Raw genomic sequence first — 27,286 nt, forward strand, 5'->3', positions numbered from 1 at the left:
TCTGACTAGTGGCTGATCCCGAAGACAACAATGCCTATGATGATGGTGACAAGGTCTCAAAGCAGAGCAGCCAGGAGGGAACCCAGGAGGGACCCAGCCACAAAGCTGGAAAGCTAATGTTTGTACAATGACAGTTCTTCATCCCTCTGAAACATGTTCAGGCAATAAAGATAGCTAGAGGTTATGGAAGGCTTGCCATGTGCCAAGTATCAGGGTAAGCTCTTTACCAACATTGTCTTTTTTTTTTTTTTTTTTTTTAATTTTTGGCCCTACCTGAATTTCTCTGGTGGCTCAGATGGTAAAGAATCTGCGTGCAATGCAGGAGACCCGGGTTCCATCCCTGGGTCAGAAGAACCTCTGGAGAAGGGAGTGGCTACCCATTCTGGTATTCTTGCCTGGAGATTTCCATGGACACTGGAGGCTGGCGGGCTACAGTCCATGGGGTTCCAAAGAATCAGACATGACTAAGAGACTGACACTTTCACTTCACTTCACTGTGACATGGGGGACCTTAGTTCCCTGACCAGGGATAGACCCCGGGCTCCTTGCATTGCAAGGTGGATTCCTAACCACTGGACTACTGGGAAGTCCCTCATTGAATTCTTAAAATTCAATGAAGTAAGTAGAGTATTAGCTATACTTTACAGAAGAAGAAACTTAGACTTGGTTTGCAAAGGGAGTCAGGTGTGTTGAATTTTAAAGCCCATCTTCCCACCCACTTTTGCTGTTATCCTGCTTTTAAAGGCAGAGCAACTGTTCCCCACTTAATTACTTGAGTGTGTTTCCCAAGTTCAAGGACACGCTGCAACATAACCACAGTACAACCATGACAATCAGGAAATTGACACAGATTATCTCAAGGATATCGTCTAATCCACAGACTCATTCAGATTTCACTGCTTGTCTCAGTTATGCTGATTACAGGTCCAGCATTCAAACCTGGATCACAGTTGCCTTCACTTGCCATGCCCCTTTAGTCTTTTTCAATCTAGGACAATCTCAGGCTTTCCTCACCTTTCACGACCTTGATATTTTGAAGAGCACAGGCCAGTCCCACTATGGCGTGTTCCTCAATTTGGGTTTGTCTGATGCTTCCTCATGATTTATATATTTGAGGCAGGAATACCACAGAAAAATCGCTGTGCTCTTTTCAGGGCATTGTATTAGAAGGCGCATGACATCAATTTTTCCTGTTAGTGATAAACACAGAGGGACTTTGAACCAAGGACTTGGAGTCCATATGAGAAGAAAGACTGCAAGAGCCTGGAATTCTGTCCCCCACAATGAACACTTCAATGTACTTTGACCAGTGGGCCAACCGGACAGAGGCCAGACCTAGTCTATGAGGGGAGCAATAGAATCACTTTCAAGTTATTAGGAGAGAACAGGTTGTGTTGGCCAGGACTCCACTCCTCCTAGGGAGGGAACCTGAATGGTTGGGAAGGAATTCCCCAAAAGCCATTTGGAGAAGAGGGTGAGGCCCCACAGGGTATTCTCACACAGCCAAAAGAGTCAAAGCTACATTCTGGGTAAGAAAAAGAATGAAGCTGATGTAAGAGGGAAAAAGAAAACAGGAAGAGCAAGAGAGGAGAGTAATGGGAAGAAAACCAAATCATCCAAAGGGCTCAGAGTATTTGCTTCATGTACCTTTATGGGTGTTTAAATATATATGCTTTGGAGAAAACCATAATTTGAAAAGATGCAGGCACCTCAATGTTTATGGCAGCACTGTTTGCAAAAACCAAGAGATGGAAGCAACCAAAGTGTCCATCAATTGATGAATGGGTAAAGAATGTATACACAAAAACACCCAGTGGAATACTACTCAGCCATAAAAAGAACAAAATAATGCCATTTGCAGCAACATGAATGGATCTAGAGATTAGCATACTAAGTGAAGTAAGCTAGACAGAGAAAGACAAATATCATATGATATCACTTATATGTGGAATCTTAAAATAAATGATACAGATGAACTTGTATACGAAACAGAAATAGACCTACAGAGATAGAAAAAGAAAAAAAAAAACAAAACCAAACCTTATGGTTGCCAAAAGGGGAAGCTGTGGGAAGGGATAAATTAGTCGTTTGAGATGAACAGACACAGACTACTATATATAAGAAAGGTAACCAACAAGGACCTACCATTTGGTACAGGGAGCTATATTCAGTGTTTTATAATAACTTGTAAGGGAAAAGAACTGGAAAAAAGATATATACATACAAATGAATCACTCTGCTATACACCTGAAACTAACACAGCATTGTAAAGCTAATATACTTCAATTAAAAAAAGAAAAAGAAAAAAGAAGAACATACTTTATTTTGATGTACTTCTTATGCACTGGACTTGGAGCCAAACAACCTGTGTTAATCCAAATCATTGGGTCAATTACTCAGTCTGGCCGACTCAGTTTTCTCGTTTGTAAAGTGAAGAGAAAATACCTCCCAGGATCTCCCGAAACCCCACCTCGTCATATGTTCAGGCACTATTGATGGTGTGTCTGCTGTGTGACCCCATTGTTCCTTGGGCTGGGAATGCAACAGAGAACAATACAGAGAAGAATGCTTTTTTTTTTTGCCTCCAGGGAGCTGACATTCTGGGGGCAGCCTTCCCGAGTGTTCTCTAAACTGTCGGGCACTGCGCACAGTTAAGGAATTCCTGCTCTTCGGGTTATGGTGAGTGTGACCTGAGTGTTACAGATGGGAACTAAGTCACAGCGGCAGTTTGAGCAATGGCGGCCCTGAGAGAAGAGAGGTCTCCTTCAATTCTGTTCAGACTCTTGTCATCTGTAGAAGGAACCGTGCCCATCTGGAACTCTGACAGAGCCAAGAAGAGCAGAAGAGCTCTGGAAGAATAGTCACCAAATTTCCCCTTACTCAGCCACAGTCATCGAGTCAGGAGCAAACTGGGCCTGTGTGTGATTTTGGGAGGCTGGAGACAGTGATCCTGTTAGGGGAAACATTCCTGCATTCAGTCTTTGGCTCCCTCTTGTCTTTATCTCTCTGCTCCTTTCTTAAATCTGGGTCCTCGGGACTTCTTTGGTGTTCCAATGATTAAACTTCACCTTCCTATGCAGGGGGTATATGTTTGGTCCCTAGTCAGAGAGCTAAGATCCCACATGCCTCGTGGCCAAAAAAAAACCAAACCGTAAAACAGAAACAATATTGTAACAAATTAAATAAAGATTTTAAAGATGGTCCATATTTTTAAAAAATCTAAAAAAAAAAAACTCGGTCCGCTTGTGTGAAAGTGAAAGTGTTAGTCACTCAGTCGTGACCAGCTCTTTGTGACCCCCCCACGGACTGTAGCCCACTAGGGTCCTCTGTCCATGGGATTTTCCAGGCCAGAATACTGGAGTGGGTTGCCATTTCCTTCTCTGAAATATTTTTTCTTCCAATTTTATTGAAATATAGTTGACATGCTATGTTTAGTGGCTCAGTTGTGTCCAACTCTGTGACCCCATGGACTGTAGCCTGCCAGGCTCCTCTGTCCATGGGATTCTCCAGGCAAGAGTACTGGAGTGGGTTACCATGCCCTCCTCCAGGGGGTCTTTCTGGTCCAGGGATCGAACCCTTGTCACTTATGTCTCCTGCACTGAGAGACAGGTTCATTATCACTAGCTCCACCTAGGAAGCGTCCCTGTGCCACACCACCTCTCTTTTCCACAACGCTGCTTCCTTTTGCTTCAGCTGTGCAAACTCTTATTTGGGAAATCTTTACGTTCCCATCCTTTTTAAACTTCTCCAATAGTCATGCGGTTTCCAATTCTGAAAGCTAAAAGTATTACATAGCACCAGAGGAGGCGGACATGAACCATGTAACATGGGAGAGGGTGAACACAATCCCACGGCTGAAGTATAAACTTGTTTCTCATTTTATAAAACATTCCATTAGTTGGTTCCCGAAATAGGAGCGTTGCTTCCTGGTTTCTATGGTGATTTAAAAAATTTTCTCAAACATTAATATCCATATGAGACTGAACACGAATTCAACAAACCAGAGCTCTGTGATGGCCAGCGCTATTACTGCTGGCGAGGGACGCTGCATCAGCCAAATGCCCGCCCAGCTCTGGAGCGCAGCTGGCCAGGGGCACAGACCACAAGGCTCCTCTCCACCTGGGTTTCCGTTCTGATGTTAAATGAACCCAGCTGCTTGGCTTTACTCATATTCACTGACTTTTTTCTGTTGAGGATGTTATTTTATTTTTAAGGGCACTTTTAAATTCACAGCCAAATTCAAAGGAAGGTACAGAGATGCCCCATATACCTCTTGCCCCCACAAATGCATAGTCTCCTGTATTAGCCACATCTCCCACCAGAGTGATGTATTTGTTACAACTGATGAACCCACATCGACACATCTTAAGTACCCAAACTCCACTGCTGTTGCACATCCCATGGGTTTGGACAAATATATAATGACTTGTGTCCATCATCATAGTATCATGCAGAGTATCTTAACCACCCTAAAAGTCCTCTGTGCTTCATTGATTTTTTTGGACATATTTCATCCTTCTCTAAACCAACCATCCTCAGAGGCATTGCAACTTCCCCTCTTCCATCCATGATCACCTTAAAGTACACTAGTGGTTTCTAGAACTTTCTCAGTGTTTTTCTAGATGTGTCTGATGTATAGATTTTTCTGGGGAAGATCTGACCAATCTCCTCACTCAACTTTAATCCAATTCAACAAACCCTGAGGATGTGGTAGGGAGGATGGTCACAGACTCTAGAACAAGGCAGCTCTGGTCCACATCCCAGCTCTTGCTTTTGCCCTCCAGCATGTTACCCAATCTCTTTGTATTTCATATTCTCATCTGAAAAATGGGGATGATAATAATATAATCTATCTCAGTTACCCTGAGAATTAACTGAGTTAATACATGTATTGGTTCTGGATAAATGTCTGGTATACATTGTAAGTGTTCAACAAGTAATTGGCAAAGCTGCTTACCCTAAGTCAGGCATTACCAGGTTTGGGGGACATAAAAAGGAATAAAAACACAGATTCTGATTTCAACAGGATTTTTCAAGGGAGCACCCCAAAAATACATTCATAGAAAAGTAGCAACATTTTATACCCTTTTCATGAACATTTCTAAACAAGCTAATACTACATCATTTTTGTGTTCCATATGGAAATTTGTTGCTATAGCATTAGCTTTGAATACCGCTAAATAAAATAATTTTGTTTATAACTTTTAAATGCCACTGTCCATTAATTCATCAACATACTGACATCTACTATGTTCTCAGCACTATAAAGGCACTTAGGATGTAAATGTGATAAAGACACAAAACGTTAACACATCATTCTTCCTAGCCTCCCTCTTCATCCTCTCTCCATGCCCCACTCAAAAGTCTTTGTGGCTGATACCTGGTTTCTGGGGCTTCAGAGTAAAGGGGAGAGCTGAGAATTAAGAGAAGTTGACTTAATCTACACAGTTGAGATGGGGGTGGGGAGAGGTGTGAGGATTTGAGTGAGTTTAGAAGAAGAGAGAATTTGGTGTGATGAGTAATAACTTCAGAGACATGTGAGTGAAGAGGAACTTTAGAACTTTTGATGGGCCCCAGGCAATATAATTCTTCCTTGCCTCTCATTGAAATGTCAGTAAAGACTGCTTTTTCAGTGCTTTTGAATGTGAAACTGGTGGCTCTTTTGAAAATGGTACCATGCTGAGACTGGCCGCACTAGCCAGCTTCCGTGAAGGCCTCCAGGGAGCCTCGTCTCTTGATATTCACGCTCTTGCATCATTCCCTCCCACACTGAGTAGGGATAAACTGAGACAGCAGTGCATGCTTCCCATATGGCACTAGCGGAGAAGAGACCGCCTGCCAATGTAGTAGACGTAAGAGACATGGGTTTGATCCCTGGGTTGGGAATATCCCCTGGAGAAGAGTATGGCGACCCACTCCAGTATTCTTGCCCTGAGAATCCCATGGACATAGGAGCCTGGTGAGCTACAGTTCGTGGGGTTGCAAAGAGTCGGACACAACAAAACACATATAACAACAGGATATTATAGAAAGGAAAGAGTGGATCACTTACAGTCGGGTAAGTCAGCTGCCATGTTCTGAGGATACTTAAGCACTACTATTGGGAAGTCCTCTCACATGGGACCTCCCACCCCTACCAAGAACCAACACTAGAGTGAGTCTTCCCATAGTGCATCCCCCAGCCACCATCAAGGAACGGATCCTCCAACCTTGGCCAACAGTTGACTGCAAGCTCATGAGAGATCCCCAAGTCAGAACCATTCAGCTAAGCCACTCCCAAATTTCTGACCTGTGCGAGAGAGTAAGCATTTACTGTAATTTTTAAATTCCTAAGATTTGGGGTAACTTGTTCTGCAGCAACAGGTAACTAAAGTGCTGAAGGGGAGGTGGGCCAGCTTTATTAAGGTTACGCAAGTGTGCCTGCGTTTCCCAACTCAGTCCATGAGTAGACACAGCAAGAGCAATACTGGGATTTCACTGGTCTCTTGTCTCTTCTGCTGAGACCTGGGCTTGCATTTCTCTACATGAGCCTTTCCCCTGCCCCTACAGAAAAATAAAGAGTATGTTTGTTAATTGGGAGAAGAAGCATAATTCTTACAGGTGCTTATGAACCTCCTTGTAAAAGGTTGCCGCTACAAGCGTGTAGCAGCTGGGATGCTGGGATTCCTGGCCTTCAGAGGAGAGGATTTCAATCCAGGGCCAGATTCAGTACTTTTGTGTAATGAAGTTTGAGAATTGCACCAGGCCCCTCATTCCACAACATGCATTTTGAGAGAGCATTGGCACAGGGTGAGTCATCCTGGGCCATAAAACAATTGACATAAATCTTGAAGAGAGGCAAATTTCCAAGCAGATACATAGTTCCATTAACATAGCTGAAGAGAACATTTCCATGAGTAAAACATACTGGTTTGTTGAGCCATTATTGGTTCTGAGTCTTAGATGGAACCGACTTGAAGAAAGGCAGATTCTAAGGTAAGCACATAGCATTAACATAGCTTAAGAAAAATATTTCCATAAGAAAAACACATTGGTTAGCTCAAGCTTTGAGAAAAGTTAAGTTCAGGTGGAACTAGGTGTCGTTATGGCAACACAAGACTTTTAAAAGAAAACTTTTAATTTTGTATCTGTTCAGTTCAGTCTCAATCCTGTCCGACTCTTTGTGATCCCGTGAACTGCAGCACGCCAGGGTTCCCTGTCCATCACCAACTCCCAGAGCCTACTCAAACTCAAGTCCCCAAGTATTGTTTCTGAAGAACTCACTGGACCAAAGCTGGGAGAAGCTCTGTGATGAAGCAGCAGGAAGATGCTTCTCTCCTCTTTGATGTTCTGCCCTTGCCCTGTAGTTTTATGAGGATTTTACTGACATAATTCCATTTGTACTCACAACCCTGTGTTCCCTTAGGTCTCAGCCATGTGCCAGGCATTGGGTAGGGACACAATCAAGTGACAGCTGTTATTAGGATCCTCAGCATCCTTTAGTGATTCAAACTTTGTTACTTGGCTGGGCTAGGGAAGGCAGAGGATCCAGAGATCAAATTGCCAACATCCATTGGATCATAGGAAAAGCTAGAGAATTCCAGAAAAACATCTGCTTCATTGACTACACTAAAGCCTTTGTGTGGATCACAACAAACTGTGGAAAATTCTTAAAGAGATGAGAATATCAGACCACCATACCTGCCTCCTGAGAAACATGTATGCAGGTCAAGAAGCAACAATTAGAACTGGACATGGAACAATGAGCTGGTTCCAAATTGGGAAAGGAGTACATCAAGGTTGTATATTGTCACCCTGCTTATTTAACATATGCAGAGCACATCTTGTGAAATTCCAGGCTGGATGAAGCACAAGCTGGAATCAAGATTGCCAGGAGAAATATCAATAATCTCAGATATGCGAATGACACCATCGTTATTAGCAGAAAGCAAAGAGGAACTAAAGAGCCTCTTGATGAAGGCTCTTGTCTTGGGCTCAGAAATCACCACAGACAGTGACTGCAGCCATGAAATTAAAAGACGGTTTCTCCTTGGAAGAAAAGCTATGACAAACCTAGACAGCATATTAAAAGGCAGAGATATTACTTTGTCAACAAAGGTCCATATAATCAAAGCTATGGTTTTTCCAGTAGTGATGTATGGATGTGAGAGCTAGACCATAAAGAAGGCTGAGCGCTGAAGAATTGATGCTTTTGAGCTGTGGTGTTGGAGAAAACTCTTTAGAGCCCCTTGGACTGCAAGGAGATCAAATGAGTCAATCCTAAAGGGGATCAACCCTGACTATTCATTGGAAGGTCGATGCTGATGTTGAAGCTGAAGCTCCAATACTTGGCCACCTGATCCAAAGAGCTGACCCATTAGAAAAGACCCTGATGCTGGGAAAGATTGAAGGCAGGAAAAGGGAACAACAGAGGATTAGATGGTTAGGTGGCATCACTGACTCAATGGACATGAGTTTGAGAAAGCTCTGGGAGATGGTGAAGGACTCTGAAGCCTGGCATGCTGCAGTCCATGGGATTGTAAAGAGTCCGACACAACTGAGTGACTGAACAACAACAACAACAAAGGCGTGGCTACAGGCTTCCCTGGTGGCGCAGACTGTGAAGAATCTGCCTGCAATGCAGCAGACCCAGGTTCGATCCCTGGGTCAGGAAGATCTCCCGGAGAACGGAATAGCTATGCACTCCAATATTCTCGCCTGGAGAGTTCCATGGACAGAGGAGCCTAGTGGGCTGCAGTCCATGGGGTCAAAAAGAATCAGACATGACTGAATGACTAACACTTCACTTTTCAGGCATGGCTACCGGCAGCTCTAGGTGAGATCATGCCTCACAATGTTTGGCAATGCCACAGTTTGGCAATGCTGTGGAAGAAAATAACTCCCCAGGGAAGAGCTCTAATTAGTTGGGTGGGAGTCTCATGCTCACCTCTTGGGCTGTCATGAAGAGGAGGCCAGGGAGCTGTGATAGGCAGTGCTGTGATCTGAATGTTTGTGTGTCCTCAAAATTCATATGTTGCCATCCTAACCCCCAAAGATGACAGTATTAGGAGGTGGGGCCTTTGGGTGTGCCTCTATGGAGCCCATAAATGGGATTAGTGCCTTAGGAAAACTATCCCACTGGGATCCCTTGCCTGCTTCCACTAAGTGAGGGCACAGCTAGAAGGCAACACATGTGAACCAAGAAGCAGGCTCTCACCCAAACAGCCGTGCTGGCAGCCTCATCTTGGACTTCCAGCCTTCAGAAGTGTGCGAAACACATTTCTGTGGCTTATAATCCACCTTATCTGTGATATTTTGTTACAGCAGCCCAAATGGATGGAAACAACAGCTTTACCAGGATCACAGGGAGTTCGCCAAAGGAAGGAGGCATGCTCACCCTCAATGCAGTGGGGCCACTGCTGGAGGTCACACGGTGCTGCCCAGGTAGGTCTGGAAACCCAGAGAAAGCCCAAAGCTCCACCACCTCATGTAGCCTGACAGAAAACTGCACTGTGGTCATATTACTCAGTTATAAAAAAAGAATGAAATCATGCCATTTGCAGGAACATGGATGGATGTAGATATTATCATACTATTAACATACTGAAGTAAGTCAGATGGAGAAAGACAAATATCATACAATATCACTTAAAGGTGGAATCTCAAAAAAATTATGCAAAGAAATTTATTTATGAAACAAAAATAGACTCACGGGCTTAGAAAACAAACATGGCTATCAAAGGGGAAAGGGTAGCGAGGAATAAATTAGGAGGTTGGGATTAATAGATACACACTACACACCATTAAATACAAAGCAGATAAACAATAAGACTTACTATATAGCACAGGGAACCATATTCAATATCTTGAAAAAGTGTGTGTGTGTATGTATATATATAACTGAAACACTGGAGAAGGCAATGGCACCCCACTCCAGTACTCTTGCCTGGAAAATCCCATGGATGGAGGAGCCTGGTAGATTGCAGTCCATGGGGTCGCTAAGAGTCGGATACGACTGAGGGACTTCCTTTTCACTTTTCACTTTCATGCATTGGAGAAGGAAATGGCAACCCACTCCAGTGTTCTTGCCTGGAGAATCCCAGGGGCGGGGGAGCCTGGTGGGCTTCCTTCTATGGGGTCGCACAGAGTCGGACACGACTGAAGCGACTTAGCAGCAGCAGCAGCAACTGAAACACTTTGCTGTATACCTGAAACTAACACAATGCTGTAATTCAACTGTACTCCATCTTTTTTTTTAAAGGCCTAATTAAAAATAATGCATTGTGGTCATGTAAAATGGTGCAATGAGCATATACCCGACTATATCCAAAATGTGGGGATTTTGTAGGACAAAGAGTCTGGTTTCTTCAACAAATAAATGTGAGTAAAAGAGACGGCTCAGACAGTAAAGAATCTGCCTGCAGTGCTACGGACCTGGGTTTGATCCCTGGGCGGGAAAGATCCCCTGGAGAAGGGCATGCCCGGCCACTCCGGTGTTCTTGCCTGGAGAATCCCATGGACAGGGGAGCCTGGTGGGCTTCAGTGCATGGGGCTGCAAACAGTAGGACATGACAGAGCAGGTGTGCACGTGCACAGGGTTGTGTGTGTGTGTAAATGTTTTCTGTGAAAGACCAGACAAGAAATATTTTAGGCACGTGGGTCACACGATTTCTGTCACAACTATTCACCTCTGCTGCTGTGATGCGAACACAGGTATAGACAATAGAAACCATTGGGCATGGCTGTGTTCCAGTAAAACTTTTTTTCTTTCCCTGAAAAACAAGAGGCAAGTTGGTTTTGGCCATGGATTTGGCCAGGCCCAACTCTAGTGCAAAAAAAAGAAGAGGAGCAGATAAGTGATAAAGGTTGGCAATGTTGATAATTGTTGAAGTGGGATGAGGGGTACCCAGTGGTTCATTAGACTATTTTCTCTAGTTTTGAATGTTTTGAGTATTTCCATAATAAAAAATCCAAGCACTCTGAAGAGATCCTTTTAGAAGGAAAGAACTATTTGCCTTTGACCTCTCTCCTTATCTCCCCATTTTATTTTTGCCTGTCTTTTTTTCAAATCTGTTTCACACGCCTACTCACACAAACACATTTCCATTCTGATATATTTTTAAATCAAAATGAACTTCCTAGACAGCCCAGTCCCGCAGAGGAATGCAGCGAAATTCTACGGCAAATCCTCACGGTGGGGTCTCATATTCTTTCCCAGGAGACTCACAGGCCTTTTCCTTTCAGAGGATTCGTGCTCGGGGAAACATTTTTCCTAAAATGGAGATTGCGAGGCAGGGCTGAGGCACACTGCCCTTAGGGAAGCACTGTTGTTTTCTTACTTCTCGGCAGGAAATAGGAATGTCCCGGAGAGGATTAGAAAATTTACCCGACGGCTCTGGTGAAGGGCTGGGAACAGGGACTGGAGGCTGGAATCTGGTCAGAACATCTGGGAGTTCAAAGAAAGAAACATTCAGCTATTCATCAGGCCCCATAAATTCTCTTTAAAAGCAGTTAATTATGAAGCAGAGAGAACAGAGTGGAGCATGTTGTCAGAGCAAAGGAATTACATACATCTCACTTGAAGCTGCCTTGAAAGTCTAGGGCTGAGCACACACGTCATTTCAAATCAGGGCCTGAAGATCTACAGAGGACAGAGGAGGTCTTGACCCTTCTGTTCCCAAATCCTTCAGCAAATGACAAAGTGAAAATGAAAGTTAATCGCTCAGTCTTGTCCGACTCTTTGCGATCCCATGGACTGTAGCCTGTCAGGCTCCTCTGTCCATGGAATTCTCCAGGCAAGAATACTGGAGTGGGTAGTCATTCCCTTCTTTAGGGATCAGACCCGAGTCAGATTCTTCATGGCCTGAGCCACCAGGGAAGCCCAATGGAGGTAACGTAATCATAGAATGAGATCATTTCAGGAGACAAGTCCTGGAATTTAATACAGTCCTCTTAAATGTTAAAAACTATGTCTAATTATGTCTATATTCTGGCCAGCCAACTAATCTCTCCCTCGAGCAACCGGCAGCCACAGGTCTTGGATCCCGTGCACCCCGACTCTGGCGGCTGAGTTGCTGACGCTGGCACCAGTCAAGTTTGGGACTGGGTTTGAAGGGCAGGGCCTGCTGATATTCTCAAAGGGTCCAGCAGGTGGCAGTGTTTCCAACACTGGCAGAGCCGACCAGGGTCTATACTGAGGGGCTCTGGAAGAGAACTGAAGGACAAATCCACCAACCTAGATTGTTATTTTTTTAACTTACCTTTTTTTTACATTTTATTTTTTAAACATTTCATTAAAAATAAGCAAGGTAGGCTTTAGTGAAGATGGTAGAAATAAGCAGGCTGCCTCCCTTCTCATGCATTGGATGTCCTTGGCTGCCCGAGCCCCTCTCTGTGTTGTTCCCAGTGGATCTGTCCTTTTGGAGACACCCAGGAAGATGATTTCCAACCCTTAACTTTCTCCACCTGTCCCACCCCAGCACCTACCATCAATCTGCTGCCCCACCTCTCTGAAAGCCAGCTTGGTGCTGTCCTTCTCAGTTGCAATTCTCCTGGGAGAACCAAGCCTCCTTCCTGGAGGAGGCTGTGAGGGAGACCGAGCCATCCGAGAAGAATCCTGGGGCCCCAAAGAGTAACTAATGGCCTACAGCTGTTGGCTGTAAGGAAAACCCATCAGGACTGATGGAGACTTTGCCAGGTTTGTGCCTGTGTGGCCCACCAGCAGCTACTGCAAGTTTAATTATTAGCAACAGTTGGGAAGTGCTTCTCTCCCACCCACAGCCTCCATATAAATATTTCTTTCTACCATCTGTCACACTGACTGAAGTCTCCGTACTCAGTACAGATTTTGACAATAGTCAGGTTTTCAAGAGTTTCCTACTAAAATTGTAAATGTGGCAGGGAGATCATCAAACTGGACTATGAATGCCATGGAAAGGGGCTGCTTCAGGGGGATTGGTAACTGACAAGCATGTAGATAAATATGATAAGAAACTCCTTGGTAATTTTCCTAGTGGGAAACATTTTTATATACAAAAGCAGAATTAACTTTAAAGTTAATTAGAAAGTTGAACAGCCCTAGAAATTATGCTTTTAAATAGCAGTCCACTTTAAATAATGCCCCAAAGGCCAAAGTTTTTTAAAAAAATTATTGTACAAATTCTTGTTAAGTTAAACTATCTAAGCTTTGCTGTAATACTGGTTTCTCTTCAATATGTGATGGTACAAGAACAAGGTTAAATGAAGGGGTAGTATTAAAAAGCAGAGACATTACTTTGCCGACAATGGTCTGTCTAGTCAAAGCTATGTTTTTTGCAGTAATCATGTATGGATGTGAGAGTTGGACTATAAAGAAAGCTGAGCGCCGAAGAATTGATGCTTTAGAACTATGATGTTGGAGAAGACTCTTGAGAGTCCCTAAAGGACTCTCAAGTACATCCTAAAGGAAATCAGTCCTGAATGTTCATTGGAAAGACTGATGCTGAAGCTGAATACTTTGGCCACCTGATGCAAGAACTGACTCATTGGAAAAGACCATGATGCTGGGAAAGATTGAAGGCAGGAAGAGAAGGCGATGACAGAGGATGAGATGGTTGGATGGCATCACCAACTCGATGGACATGAGTTTGAGCAAGCTTCGGGAGTTGATGATGGACAGGTAAGCCTGATGTGCTGCAGTCCATGGGATTGCAAAGAGTCAGACACGACTGAGCAACTGAACTGAACTGAACTAATTGCTGGGGAGTATTTTAAATTTCAGAAGTAAAAAATAATACATTTTTAATTACAGTAGGCTTAAGTTTATTTTTATGGGGAAGATTTTTCTTCCCTAAAATTGTTTCTGGAACAGCAAGCTGTTTCCATTATTAAAAGTTGAAGTTGTTAGGAAAGACGGAAACCTCAGAGATTTGGTTGGAGGGACAGACATCAGTGCTAGGAAATTTGGCAGAAGAAGCTAGGAAATTTGGGGGGGAATCTTTTAATGTCTAGCCTTTACCTATTATCAGCTAACTTTTTTCTAGATTGTTTAATGCCTACTGTATGCCATGTGGTATGATAGATACTTTGTATACATCATTTTGTTTAGTAATGGGTCCTTTTTTGAATAAGAATCTGAAGCTTCACAAAGTTAAATTGTCCAAGGTCACCAAACTTAATAAGCACTGGCCAGGATTCACATCAGAATTCAAGCCCCAATTCAAGAGCTTCCTGCCGTTTCTACTTGGTCCCACCGCAGTCACACCAGAGTAACCCAACATCACAAACCACGGGAAAGTGACCAGTGACTAGAGATTTCCAAAGATCCCCATAATACTATTTGTCTCAGGTCTTTATTGAAATGCAAGGACACAATTCTTATAATCCAATTCTTATAATCCTAACTTCCTGGGCTATCAAATGCTCCCCTGTGAGAAATACTATACTTGGAAGGACTCTATATTTCTGTCCCCACAATCAGGACTAGTATTCTGACTTGGAGAATTCCACACAATGCAACACATTATTTAAAAGTAGGATTTGGCCTCTAGGACACGTGGTCATCAGAGCTAAGCTCTGATTCAGATTCCACGCCCTGTTTTCGTTCTCAATACACAGAATTTAGTACTCCTGGCAGCTCCCTCCACCTGACATACATATACAGGTTTGGGTGCCCACACACTTCTCTTGCTGACAGGCACCCTGGCTGTCTGCTGGCTCCAGGGAGGATAAGAGATGTTAACTAGTCCATCTTCAAGTGGTTACAAAGGGAATGCTGTTGTGTGCAACAAAGAGGCAGTTTGTTTTGCTCTCAGGCCTCGCTGAGCAGGGCCAGCCCACGGCATGGTTCCCATGTAATGGGGATGATATGTATTAAACTGGTATGCTTTCTTTCCACTTAAGTCACGATGTTCTGTGGCTCTCCACCCATTTAATCAACAGGTTTCTATGTTTCAGGGAGAGAGATCCAGTGAGAACATCCAGTTCATTGCTCAGCTTTGGCTGCCAAAGTCTTATTTGTTTGTTTTTTAAAGCAAACTCCTCTGTCGATGGAGTTTTTTTTAGGCAAGAATACTGGGGCAGGTTGTCATTTCCTACTCCAGGGGATCTTCTCAACCCAGAAATCCAGATTGCATCTCTTGCATCTCCTGCATTAGCAGGCAGATTCTTTACTGCTGCGCCACCTGGGAAGGCCATGTAATATATTAGTACAGTATTACATATATATATTTCAAAGACACACACATATGGTACACATATATATCAGTGTATGATGACCTATGACCTCTGTCCATCGACCTATGACTCGATTTATGAACTCTTATCTATGACCTTTGACATATGACTTCCAAACTTTGACTCCAACCCAAACCATCAGCTCATGGCTTCTGACTCTTTGACCCTTGACCTATAACACCTGATCCCTTAACATATGCCTTCTGACTCTTGAACTATGACCCTTGACAATCATACCAAAAAAGTGAAATGACACAGCCACTGTGGAAGTCATTATAGTGGTTACTCAAAAACTTATGCATAGAATTAACATGATATGTTGATTCCTGACCTAAGACCTCTGAGGGTCAATCTATGATTCTTGACTTATGGCTTTTCACTCTCAACATGTGACCCCTGATTTCTGACCCTTGACCCATTTCAAGTGCTCCCACTCTGTCAGACATCTCACCTGTGACCTGTAACCTATGACTTCTGACCATTGAACTATGATCCTTGAAAGTGCAAGTCGCTCAGTTGTGTCCGACTCTTTGTGACCCCATGGAAGAGGAAAAGACCCCATGCTGCTGCTAAGTCACTTCAGTCGTGTCCGACTCTGTGCGACCCCATAGACGGCAGCCCACCAGGCTCCCCTGCCCCTGGGATTCTCCAGGCAAGAATACTGGAGTGGGTTGCCATTTCCTTCTCCAATGCATGAAAGTGAAAAGTGAAAAGGAAGTCGCTCAGTCGTGTCCGACCCTCAGCATCCCCATGGACTGCAGCCTTCCAGGCTCCTCCGTCCATGGGATTTTCCAGGCAAGAGTACTGGAGTGGGGTGCCATTGCCTTCTCCAATACACTGGAATACTACTCAGCCACAAAACAGAATGAAATAGTGCCATTGGCAGCAGCATGGGTTGACCAAGAGATTATTATACTAAGTCAGAGAGAGAAAGACAAATATAAGATATCACTTACTGATGGAATCTATAAATTCATACTACTGCTGCTGCTGCTGCTGCTGCTAAGTCGTTTCAGTTGTGCCCGACTCTTCGCGACCCCATGGACTGCAACCTACCAGGCTCCTCCGTCCATGGGATTTTCCAGGCAAGAGTACTGGAGTGGGGTGCCATTGCCTTCTCCATAAATTCATACAAGTGAACTAATTTACAAAACAGAAACAGACTCACGGACTTAGAAAATCAACTTATGATTACCAAAAAAAAGTTAGTTGGGGGGTGAATTAAGAGTTTGGGTTTGACATATATACACTGCTGCTGCTGCTGCTAAGTCGCTTCAGTTGTGTCCGACTCTGTGCGACCCCAGAGACCGCAGCCCACCAGGCTCCCCTGTCCCTGGGATTCTCCAGGCAAGAACACTGGAGTGGGTTGCCATTTCCTTCTCCAATGCATGAAAGTGAAAAGTGAAAGGGAAGTCGCTCAGTCGTGTCCGACTCTTAGCGACCCCTTGGACTGCAGCCTACCAGGCTCCTCCATCCATGGGATTTTCCAGGCAAGAGTACTGGAGTGGGGTGCCATTGCCTTCTCCAGAAATCAACCCTACTCCAGTATAAAATAACAATTAAATTACCGGAAAAGTGGTGGTTAGGGGGGGGCATGAAGAAATGCTACCACCTTGTGGCCATTTTCCAAAACAACAGCTTTAAAACCTGCACTGATGGGCACTTCATATTCACTAGGTCTGCCTGGCTGTAACTGAAAAACACCTACCCTCGGGAAATGTCCCAGACAGCTCATCAAAAAGAGTTCATAATAGCTCAGACGGTCAAGGAGCCAATTTCAAGAGGTAAGTTTAACTCACACCGTTTTGAAAAAAATCACATGAAAAGATGTCAACATCGCTAAATATGAGAGAAATGAATATCAAAACTTCAACAAGGTATCACCTCACACCAGTCAGAATGGCCATAGACAGAAACTGTACAAGCAATAAATGCTGGAGGGGGTGCCGAGAAAAGGCAGCATTCCTATATGGATGCTGGGAATGGAAATTGGTAACAGCCACGGTGGAAGACAGCGTGGAGGCTCTTTATACAATGAAAATGAGGATGAAATTAGAATACTTCCTGACAAAAACACAAAAGCAAACTCCAAATGGATTAAAGATCTAATCGGAAAAACAAATACCTTGAAACTCTTGAGGAAAATACAGGCAGAACACGCTTTGACAAAAATAACAGCAAGTTCTTTTTTGATCCACCACTTAGAGGAATGAAAAATAAAACAAACATAAACAAATGGGACCTAATTAACCTTAAAAGCACTTGTATAGCAAAGAAAACTATGAAATGAAAGAAAAAGATAACCCTTAGAATGGGAAAAAATATTTGCAAACCAAGATACCCACAAGAATTCATCTCCCAAACACACAAACAGCAATATATATATATATATATAGGTTCATGACATTGTACAGGAGACAGGGATCAAGACCATCCCCATGGAAAAGAAATGCAAAAAAGCAAAATGGCTGTCTGGGGAGGCCTTACAAATAGCTGTGAAAAGAAGAGAAGCGAAAAGCAAAGGAGAAAAGGAAAGATATAAACATCTGAATGCAGAGTTCCAAAGAATAGCAAGAAGAGATAAGAAAGCCTTCTTCAGCGATCAATGCAAAGAAATAGAGGAAAACAACAGAATGGGAAAGACTAGGGATCTCTTCAAGAAAATCAGAGATACCAAAGGAATATTTCATGCAAATTTGGGCTCGATAAAGGATAGAAATGGTATGGACCTAACAGAAGCAGAAGATATTAAGAAAAGATGGCAAGAATACACAGAAGAACTGTACAAAAAAGATCTTCATGACCCAGATGTTCACGATGGTGTGATCACTGACCTAGAGCCAGACATCCTGGAATGTGAAGTCAAGTGGGCCTTAGAAAGCATCACTACCAACAAAGCTAGTGGAGGTGATGGAATTCCAGTTGAGCTATTCCAAGTCCTGAAAGATGATGCTGTGAAAGTGCTGCACTCAATATGCCAGCAAATTTGGAAAACTCAGCAGTGGCCACAGGACTGGAAAAGGTCAGTTTTCATTCCAATCCCAAAGAAAGGCAATGCCAAAGAATGCTCAAACTACCGCACAATTGCACTCATCTCACACGCTAGTAAAGTAATGCTCAAAATTCTCCAAGCCAGGCTTCAGCAATATGTGAACCGTGAACTTCCTGATGTTCAAGCTGGTTTTAGAAAAGGCAGAGGAACCAGAGATCAAATTGCCAACATCTGCTGGATCATGGAAAAAGCAAGAGAGTTCCAGAAAAACATCTATGTCTGCTTTATTGACTATGCCAAAGCCTTTGACTGTGTGGATCACAATAAACGGTGGAAAATTCTGAAAGAGATGGGAATACCAGACCACCTGACCTGCCTTTTGAGAAATCTGTATGCAGGTCAGGAAGCAACAGTTAGAGCTGGACATGGAACAACAGACTGGTTCCAAATAGGAAAAGGAGTATGTCAAGGCTGTATATTGTCACCCTGCTTATTTAACTTATATGCAGAGTAGATCATGAGAAATGCTGGACTGGAAGAAACACAAGCTGGAATCAAGATTGCCGGGAGAAGTATCAATAATCTCAGATATGCAGATGACACCACCCTTATGGCAGAAAGTGAAGAGGCGCTAAAAAGCCTCTTGATGAAAGTGAAAGTGGAGAGTGAAAATCAAGTTGGCTTAAAGCTCAACATTCAGAAAACGAAGATCATGGCATCCAGTTCCATCGCTTCATGGGAAATAGATGGGGAAACAGTGGAAACAGTGTCAGACTTTGTTTTTCTGGGCTCCAAAATCACTGCAGATGGTGACTGCAGCCATGAAATTAAAAGACGTTTACTCCTTGGAAGGAAAGTTATGACCAACCTAGATAGCATATTCAAAAGCAGAGACATTACTTTACCAACAAAGGTTTGTCTAGTCAAGGTTATGGTTTTTCCTGTGGTCATGTATGGATGTGAGAGTTGGACTGTGAAGAAGGCTGAGCGCTGAAGAATTGATGCTTTTGAACTCTGGTGTTGGAGAAGACTCTTGAGAGTCCCTTGAACTGCAAGGAGATCCAACCAGTCCATTCTGAAGGAGATCAGCCCTGGGATTTCTTTGGAAGGAATGATGCTAAAGCTGAAACTCCAATACTTTGGCCACCTCATGGGAAGAGTTGACTCATTGGAAAAGACTCTGATGCTGGGAGGGATTGGGAGCAGGAGGAAAAGGGGACGACAGAGGATGAGATGGCTGGATGGCATCACCGACTCGATGGACGTGAGTCTGAGTGAACTCCGGGAGTTGGTGATGGACAGGGAGGCCTGGCGTGCTGCGATTCATGGGCTTGCAAAGAGTCGGACAGGACTGAGTGACTGATCTGATCTGATATACACACAAACTCAATTTTAAAAAATGAGTCAGAGATATCAATGGACATGTCTCCAAAGAAGGCATACAGATGACCATAAAGCTTATGAAAAGATGCTAGGCATCACTAATTCTTGAAAGTGAAAGTGAAATTGAAGTTGCTCACTTGTGTCCAACTCTTTGTGACCCTGTGGACTATATGTAGCCTACCAGGCTCCTCCGTCCATGGGATTTTCCAGGCAAGAGTGCTGGAGTGGGTTGCTGTTTCCTTCTCCAGAGGATCTTCCCAACCCAGGGATCGAACCTGGGTCTCCCGCATTGTAAGCAGATGCTTTACTGTCTGAACACCAGGGAAGTCATAATTCTTAGAGGAAGGCAAATCAAAAGTACAATGAAATGTCACCTCACATTGGTCAGAATGGCTATCTCAAAAAATCTACCATAATAAAAGCTGGAGAGGGTATGGGGAGAAGGGAATCCTCTTAAACTGTTGCTAAGAGTGAAAATCAGTACATCCACTAAAGAGAACAGTATAGAACAAACAAACAAAAATAAATGGAACCTAATTCATCTTAAAAGCATTGGCACAGCAAAGGAAACCGTAACTCAACAAAAAGGGAACCTTCAAAATGGAAACAAGTATTTGTAAACAAATATACCAATGAGGAATTCATTTCCAAAACAGACAAACAGTTCATGCACTTCAATATTAAACAATTCATCAATCCAATAAATTAGGGGTGAAAGATCTAAATGGACATTTCTCTAAGGAAATGACAGAGATGACCTTAAGGCACAAGAAACGATGTTCAGCAAAGAACTGCGAATCAGAAGTACAATGAGGTATCACCTCACCCAGGTCAGAAAGGCCATCACCAAAAAATCTACAACAATAAATGCTGGGGAGGATGGGGAGAAAAGCGAACCCTCCTCCACTGTTGCTGGGAGTGAAAATTGGTACATTTGCTAGGGAGACAGCACAGAGCTTTATTAAAAAAACTAAACGGAGAAGTAACATTGACCCAGAAACCTTGTATAACAGAAAAAAGATTATGTACTGCCAGGGTCCAGCCCCGGTGGATCCAGGGAATTCGAAGCGGGGACGGCGTTTGTGAAGATCGGAAACAACTGCTTAATTAAATGTTAATTAAGGATATAAAGAGTAATAGAATAAGGATAGCTCAGTGAGGAAATTCAGTGGAGAAAAGAGGCTGAATAATTCAGCCAGAAGATGAGAGAAAGAACGACATGGGGAGACCAAGTTTCGTTGAACAAGGCCCGCACTTTATTTTCCAAAGTAGTTTTTATACCTTAAGTTATGCATAGAGGATAATGGGGGAAGGGGTAGAGTCATGCAGTAAGCCAGGCTTTCTTCCTGCAAACTTATCATATGCAAAAGTTCAGGTGATTTGCATCATCTTTTGGCCCGGAGGCCTGTTAACATTTTAAGACCCTTTCTTCAGAAAACTTATTTTTCTCTAAAGGTGATTAGTCAGGTCCACCCTCCAAAAGCATTAGATAAAGTTGCATTCCTACAGAGCAAATGTGTGGTGGGCTATAACAAGAAAAAGAATTAACTCAAGGGTCCAAGGTTACAAACATTAAAGCTACTACTTACACCAATCATATTAATCAATACACTGCCAGGGACACAGCAGGTAAAGGATATGGAGACTTAGCAGCAAACATTGGCCCAACAAGTGAAAAACCCTTCACCAGTACAATTTCTAATCAATCTTTTAACTGCTCAAAGGAATCTGTATTCAGACAGTTTAGAACACATCATGCCTCTCACAGTTGGGAGGCTCTGAGCAATCACATGTGGCTGGAAAAACCTATTCAGGCAGGCTAGAGGACTTCCAAAGGAGTTTGTAAGTTGAAACACTATCACACCCAGGAACTTTATTAACTGGAGCTGTAAGTTAACTCTTTTTTTCAGAGAGAGGTAGTGGGGGACAGCCCCCCATAAAGTCAGAGGTGTAGGTGAGAGCACAAAGCAGAAAGTAGGCGGACTCTGGTTTTGGGGGTAGATGCTCGAGAATTTCCAGGGGGACTCCTGAGGCTTGATCCCGCCTTTGCGTATGCCAAGCCTCCTTCCTCATGACCTTTGTCATGGGTAGAGCTCCTGCTCCCGGCAATGTACCTACAACCCCTTCATGGATCACAGTCTTGTTGTGGCAAAGGGACTTGCAAAACTCAATGAAGCTATGAGCCATGCCGTGCAGGGTCACCCGAGATGGACGGGTCACAGTAAAGAACGTGGTCCACTGGACGAGGGGTGGTGAACCACTCCAGTACCCTTGCCACAAGAACCCCATGGACAGTATGAAAAGGCAAAAAGATATGACACCAGAAGATGAGCCCTCGAGGTCAGAAGGTGTCCGATATGCTACTAGGGAAAAGTAGAGAAATAGCACAAGAAAGAGATCTGGGCCAAAGTGGAAAGGACACTTAGTTGTGGTGAAAGTAAAGTCTGATGCTGTAAAGAACACTATTGCATAGGAACCTGGAGTGTTAGGTCCATGTATCAAGATAAATCAGATGTGGTCAAGAAGATGGCAAGATTGAACATTGACATCTTAGGAATCAGGGAACTAAAAGGATGAGAGTGGGCCAATTAATTCAGATGACTATTATCTCCACTATTCTGGTCAAGAATCCCTTAGAAGAAATGGAGTAGCCCTCGTAGTCAACAAAACAGTCCGAATTGTAGTACTCGGGTGCAACATCAAAAACAACAAAATGATCTTGGTTCATTTCCAAGGCAAACCATTCAACATCATAGTAATCCAAGACTGTGCCCCAACTGTTGATGCTGAAAAGGCTGAAGTTGACGGTTCTATGAAGACCTACAACACCTTCTAGAATGAACACCCAAAAAAAAAAAAAAAAAGATGTCCTTTTCATCATAGGGTATTGAAATGCAAAAGTAGAAAGTCAAGAGAGACCTGGAGTACCAGGCAAATTTAGCCTTGGAGTACAGAATAAAGCAGGGCAAAAGCGAACAGAGTTTTGTCAAGAAAGCATACTGGTCATAGCAAACACCCACTTCCAACAACATGAGACGACTCTACACGTGAACATCACTATGTTGCAGTCAAAGATGGAGAAGCTCTGTATAGTCAACAAAAACAAGACCTGGAACTAACTGTAGCTCAGATCATGAGCTCCTTATTGCAAAACTCAGGCTTAAACTGAAGAAAGTAGCGAAAACCACGAGGCCATTCGGGTATGACCTAAACCAAATCCCTTATGATTACACAATGGCGGTGACAAATAGATTCACGGGATTAGATCTGGTGGACAGAGTGCCTGAAGACGCACGGACAGAGGTGCGTAACACTGTACCGGAGACAGAGACCAAAAGCGTCCCAAAGAAAAAGAAATGCAAGTAGTCGAAGTGGTTGTCTCAGGAGCCTTTACAAATACCTGAGGGAAGAAAACATGGCAGAAAGTGAAGAGAAACTAAAGAGCCTCTTGATGAGGGTAAAAAAGGAGAGTGAAAAAGCTGGCTTGAAACTCAACATTCAGAAAACTAAGATCATAGCATCCAGTCCCAGCCCTTTATGGCAAATAGAAGGGGGAAAAGTGGAAGCATTGACAGACCACATCATCAAAGCTGTGGTTTTTCCAGTAGTCGTGTACACTTGTGAGACCTGAGTGCCAAAGAATTGATGCTTTTGAACTGTGGTGCTGGAGAAGACTTTTGAGAGTCCATTTGACTGCAAGAAAATCAAATCAGTCAATCCTAAAGGAAATCAACCCTGAATATGCACTGGAAGGACTGATGCTGAAGTTGAAACCCCAATACTTTGGTCACCTGATGCAAAAAGCCGATTCCTTGGAAAAGACCCTGATGGTGGGAAAGACTGAAGGCAGGAGGAGAAGGGGGTGCCAGAGGATGAGATAGTTAGATGGCATCACCTACTCAATGGACATAAATTTGAGCAAATTCTGGGGGACAGAGGACAGAGGAGCCTGGTGGGCTGCAGTCTGTGGGTTTGCAAAGGGTAGGACACAACTTAGTGAGTGAACAACAACAACATCTACAACACACACAACATTGTATAACAATGTTACTCCAATAAAATAAAAAAAATATGGGGCTTCCCTGGTGGTCCAGTCTTGAGTCTGCTTTGCAATGCAGGGGACACCAGTTCAATCCCTGGTATGGGAAGATCCCACATGCCAAAAATTTCATTTTTGTATGTGTGTGGTTGAGTAGTATTGAATCTTCTTCATCAGTTCATCCTTCGATGAGCACTTTGGTTACTTCCATATTTCGGTAATTGTAAATAATGCTGCTATGAACATTGGCATGCACGTATACTTTTGTATTAGTGTTTTAGGTTTTTTTTTTTTGATATACACCCAGAAGTGGAGTAGGTGGGTCATATGGTAGTTCTATTTTAAGATTTTTAAATCTTTTAATATATTCCATAAGTGTTTATGATCTAATTACCAATGTATTTAATTTTTTTCAGTCACTTTTTAAAAAGCCATTGAGGTTCACAGTGAAATATATAACAGCCAAAAAAAAAATAGCTTCCCTGGTAGCTCAGATGGTAAAGCATCTGCCTACAACATGGGAGACCTGGGTTCAATCCCTGGGTTGGGAAGATCCCCTAGAGAAGGAAATGGCAACCCACTCCAGTATTCATGCCTGGAAAATCCCATGGACCAAGGAGCCTGGTGGGCTACACTCCATGGGGTCGCAAAGAGTCGGACACGACTGAGTGACTTCACTCACTCACTCAAAGTGAAAATATAAGAGCGATTTCCCATATACTTCCTGCTCCCACACAGGCATGCTGCTGCTGCTGCTGCCAAGTCGCTTCATTCGTGTCTGACTCTGTGCGACCCCAGAGACCGCAGCCCACCAGGCTCCCCCGTCCCTGGGATTCTCCAGGCAAGAACACTGGAGTGGGTTGCCATTTCCTTCTCCAATGCATGAAAGTGAAAAGTGAAAAATGAAAGGGAAGTCACTCAGTCGTGTCCGACTCTTCGCGACTCCATGGACTGCAGCCTACCAGGCTCCTCCATCCATGGGATTTTCCAGGCAAGAGTACTGGAGTGGGGTGCCATTGCCTTCTCCGCCCACACATGCATAGTTCCCCTCATTCTCAATACCCCACAGAAGAGTGGTTCCTTTGTACCACTGGTGGATCTACATTGATATATCACACTAATTCAAAGACCATAGTTTGTTTACCTTATGGCTCATTCTTAGTGATATATATTCTGTGAGATTGGTCAAATGCATAAGGACATGAATCCATCACTACAGCATTATACAGATTATTTTCATTATCATGAGAATCCTCTAGACTCAGACTATTCATTACCCCATCTCTGCCACCCTGGGTAACCACTGACCTTTTAGCAGTCTTATAAATATGACTTTGATATATAACATATATTTGGAATCATGATCATACACTATGAAAAATAGTTTGGAGATTCCTTAAAAAACTAGAAGCTACAATATGATCTAGCAATTCCACTACTGGGTATAAATCTGAAACATAACAAAACAAAAGCAAAAACACTGATTTGAAAGGATACTTAAACCCCAATGTTCATAGCAGCACTATTCACAATAGCCAAGACATTGAGACAATCCAAGTTACCATCATCAGTCAACAGATATAAGAAGATGTGGTATATATACCTATACAATGGACTATAACTCAGCCATAAAAAAAAAAAAGAAAGAATGCTATTTAAGGCAACTTAGATGGACAGGGAGAATATTATGCCTAGTTAAATAAGTCAGATAGAGGAAAACAAATGTTATATGATCATTTATATCTGGAATCTAAAAAATAATACAAACGAATTCATGTACAAAACAAAAACAGACTCACGGACATAGAAAACAAACGAATGGTTTCAAAGGAGAAAAGGAGAGGAAGAAGGACAAGTTAGGAGTATAGTGCAGACTACTATTGGAGAAGGAAAGGGCAACCTACTTCAGTATTCTTGCCTAGGAAATCCCATGGACAGAGGAGCCTGGCGAGCTACAGTCCATGGGTTTGCAAAGAGTTAGACACAACTGAGCGACTGAGCACACAAACTACTATACGTAACATAGATAAGCAACAAGGGTTGACTCTATGGCATAGGGAATATTATTCAATATCTTATAACAACCTACAATGGAATGTAATAAAGAGAAAACCCAGAGGGACTTCCCTGGTGTTCCAGTAGTTAAGACTTTGGCTTCCAATGCAGGGGGAGTGGGTTCAATCCCTGGTTGGGAAGCTAAGATCCCACACGCCTGTGGCCAAAAAACAAGACAAAACAGAAGCATTGTTGCAATAAATTCAATAAAGACTTAAAAAAAAAAATCCTTATTACTCTCTCAGTTAGTTCCGCTCTCTCCTTCCCACACTGTGTACACTAGTCTGTTCTCTATTTCTGCATCTCCATTTTGCTCAGTCACTCAGTTGTGTCTGACTCTGTGAGACCCTATGGACTGCAACCTGCCAGGATCCTCTGTTCTTGGGATTTCCCAGGCAAGAATACTGGAGTGGGTTACCATTTCCTTCTCCAGGGGATCTTCCACACCCAGGCATCGAACTAGCGTCTCCTGCACTGGCAGGCAGATTCTTCACCACTGAACCACCAGGGAAGCCCTAGCTTCTACCAAACCATCCATATCTCCATAACATATCCTGGACTACTCTTCTAATCCTGCTTCCCTGAAGCGAGAGAATGAGGGAAGTCAAGGGCCCCAGATCTCCAGGACTGACGCACAAAACTCTGCAATCTTCTCTATAAACACCCCTCCTCCACTAGCTAGTAAGGTATTTTAACTAGCTGACAAGCTGAGTTCTTGGGGCTTCAGCTCGCTTTGCATAGTGATGGGTGAAAAAAGTAGCACATGACTCCACTGCACATGCACTGTGACCGGCGCCGGGCCCAGGTGTTTCTGGGACCATAGTCAGGCTTGGGGGCTGAGCTGGGCTTGTACCCACCCATGTGGCCTTGGGCAAGTGATAATCCTCCCACGCCTCCGTTTTCTCATCTGTAAAACCCGGGAACAAGGGAGATGTCAGAAGTTGAATGAGCAAGCGATAGAGGTGGAAGTATATGGCTTTCAAAGTTACAACATTAATCAATGCAATATAGGGGAACTAGCAATTTAACTATAAAGAAGTGGGAGGGGTGTCACAGAGGTGGTGACATAATCTAAATGCTTGCTTTGACAGCGGGACTCCAGATGTCAAGCATATTATTTAGAGATCAAGAGGTAGCCCTCGGAGGCAGTAAAACCATGACAGGTAAAAGTACTTACCTTTAGGGATCGGGATTCAAGGTAGGAAAAGACACAGCTGTAGCTTTTCATGGCTGGATTTTCCAAAGGTTTTGCTTTTTACTTTTATTTATTGATTAAAAATTTTGGGGGGGTGCGGCACCACTTGGCATGTGGTATCACAGTCCCCTGACCAGGGATCAAACACACACACCCAGCGCTGGAAGCATGGAGTCCTAAGCACTGGACCCCCAGGGAAATCCTCCAAAGGTTTTGCTTTTTAATCCTGGTCATGTATTATGTTGATTTAATTTTTTAAAGAAGAAAATAGCTATACCTTCTATTAGCTAGGTTTGTAACAGCTTGAAAAGTGAATTGGTTTCATCTGTTCTTTTCTCTGGAGTTGAATTTACCATCCTATGGAGACATTGGAAGGAGTTTATTTTTATAGCTCCTGAAACTGTAAGTTTCTGTAGTTCCTTGAAGTCTG

The 27,286-nt window shown here is 43.3% G+C and overlaps 1 long non-coding RNA gene across 2 annotated transcripts; it reads right to left on the reverse strand.

Moving 5' to 3' along the window:
- Positions 1-10,537: 10,537 nt before the first annotated feature.
- Positions 10,538-12,766, reverse strand: LOC123327998. Of its 2 annotated transcripts, none has more exons than XR_006542680.1 (3): positions 12,466-12,766; positions 11,551-11,663; positions 10,538-11,425 (listed from the first exon to the last, which is right to left on the reverse strand). It is a non-coding gene; the product is annotated as an uncharacterized LOC123327998 (long non-coding RNA). The 2 variants fall into 2 exon arrangements; XR_006542681.1 differs by lacking the exon at positions 12,466-12,766 and adding an exon at positions 12,240-12,402.
- Between the last annotated feature and the right edge of the window lie 14,520 nt (positions 12,767-27,286).

Source organism: Bubalus bubalis, chromosome 11, assembly GCF_019923935.1.
Source record: "Bubalus bubalis isolate 160015118507 breed Murrah chromosome 11, NDDB_SH_1, whole genome shotgun sequence".
Classification (NCBI taxonomy): domain Eukaryota; kingdom Metazoa; phylum Chordata; class Mammalia; order Artiodactyla; family Bovidae; genus Bubalus; species Bubalus bubalis.